This window comes from Schistocerca piceifrons, chromosome X (genome assembly GCF_021461385.2).
Source record: "Schistocerca piceifrons isolate TAMUIC-IGC-003096 chromosome X, iqSchPice1.1, whole genome shotgun sequence".
NCBI lineage: Eukaryota > Metazoa > Arthropoda > Insecta > Orthoptera > Acrididae > Schistocerca > Schistocerca piceifrons.
In genome coordinates, this window is record NC_060149.1 from 547,895,166 (window position 1) to 547,897,219 (window position 2,054).

The following is a 2,054-nucleotide window of genomic DNA, read 5'->3' on the forward strand; positions in this document are numbered from 1 at the left end:
CAAAGTGTTCTTAAAAACATTCAGTACAGTCGATGGAACAAAACGACCAACAGTTATATTTTGGATGTGATATCTGAACATATTTGCAGCACACGCACGGGCCGGACGATCCATTTGTTGTGGGTACCTTCCCACTCTGGTATCGTCTATAATGATGAAGTCGATGCATTAGCCAAACAAGCGGCAACGTCAGGCACCGTCCTGGGTCTGCAGCTTCTTTATACAGACTACTTACGTGCAGTCAAGGATCACGCAAGACAACAATGGCACGAAATGTGGAACGTTTCTCAACAGACAAAAGGCGGTTATTACGCAGTGCTACAACCTCGGATTCCTTCACAGCCGTGGTTCATGAGGACACATCTGGACCGATCCACGATTTCTACCATCATAAGACTCCGCTTCAATCATGCCTCTTTCCCACAGCATCTACATCGGATCAACGTTTACAGTTCACCAGCATGTGAGTGTGATCCTGAGTCGGAAGCTGATGTCAACCACATCTTATTTATGTGCCCCAAATTTGACCGTGAACGGTTGGCCTTTTTGAAATATTGCTGAGTATGGGCTACCATCTTCCTCAATCAGCTTCTTCTCTTTTGTGTACTAAAGACGTTCGTCTATATAAAGTGATCGTTAACTTCATCAAGAGTACTGGTCATAATCTGTAGGTTTTAATGGTGTACGTCAATTATAAATATGTCTTGCTGATGAAGATATTTCAGAATTGGTGTGAATTGTAAGCCAAGACACTTTTTATTATTTTTCAATTCAATTCAATTCAATTTTTAAAACATTATGTACAAAACTGTAACAGTTAAGCTTTTTATTCTTGTAAATATGCATTTCTGTATTTCTTTATTCAATTATGTGTACATTGTCACTGTGTTGCCGATGGCTAAATTGAGTACACACTCAAAGGCCAAATAAAAAAAAAAAGGATGGATATGAATGGTAGTTCCGTATAGCGCTACCGTGCTTGTGTATGACCTCTGTAATCTGAGCTCGATTGCTTAAAAACGACTACAGTCATTCATTTGGGACATCTCACACACCGTTACAGTCAAATTTGTTTAGGAGAACTTAATGATCTATAACATCAAAAGTCTTTGTCAGATCTGAGCCTGAGATTTTAGAATGTTCGTCAACTACATTTCAAAATTAAAAGTAGCAGTCTCAGTGAATGCAGTGCTCTGAAGCCGTGTTGACATATTGATAATGCACTCCGTCTTCAGACCACGAGTGGCCTACCGGGACCATCCGACCGCCGTGTCATTCTCAGTGGAGAATGCGGATAGGAGGGGCGTTGGGTCAGCACACCGTTCTCCCAGTCGTTATGATGGTATTCTTGACCGAAGCCGCTACTATTCAGTCAAGTAGCTCCTCAATTGGCATCATGAGGCTGAGTGCACCCCGAAAAATGGCAACAGCGCATGGCGGCCTGGATGGTCACCCATCCAAGTGCCGACCACGCCCGACAGCGCTTAACTTCGGTGATCTCACGGGAACCGGTGTATCCACTGAGGCAAGGCAGTTGCCACATATTGATAATACTCCTATATTATTCCGACTGAAAAATGTTTGCCGAGCTGGAAAGAGTTGTTTAATAATTTTTGAAAAGCCAGATGACTCTATAATTTGACATTTCCTGAGAGTCTCCTTTCTTATATAGAGGTACAACTTCAGCAGATTTTAGATGATCTGGGAAAATGGGAATTGCACATGTCTAATATGGTGTGAGAATAAAGTTTAATCAGGGGTCTCATCAACACCGGTTGAATAACTACTTTTTAATGAGCGAATGATTTTTGGTATCTTCCCAAACAGGACAGAGGAGTATAGTATTTTTTTTTTACTTCAAGATTTGCAAGTTCCTGGGTGTCTTTCAAACCGAATTTTCTAAATTTTTCTGTCACTAAATTCTTTGCAATTGTGGCAAAGTACAAACTGAACAGATTTGCCATCAACAATAATAAGGCTGCCATCATGGGATAGAACAATACTATTATACCTTTCTTCTTCCCATTAAGTTTATGCAAGGATATCCACAATGC

General features: G+C 40.9%; 1 pseudogene; it reads right to left on the bottom strand.

Annotated features, from left to right (window-relative positions):
- Window positions 1-1,421: 1,421 nt before the first annotated feature.
- On the bottom strand, window positions 1,422-1,539 carry LOC124723729 (annotated as a pseudogene).
- Between the last annotated feature and the right edge of the window lie 515 nt (window positions 1,540-2,054).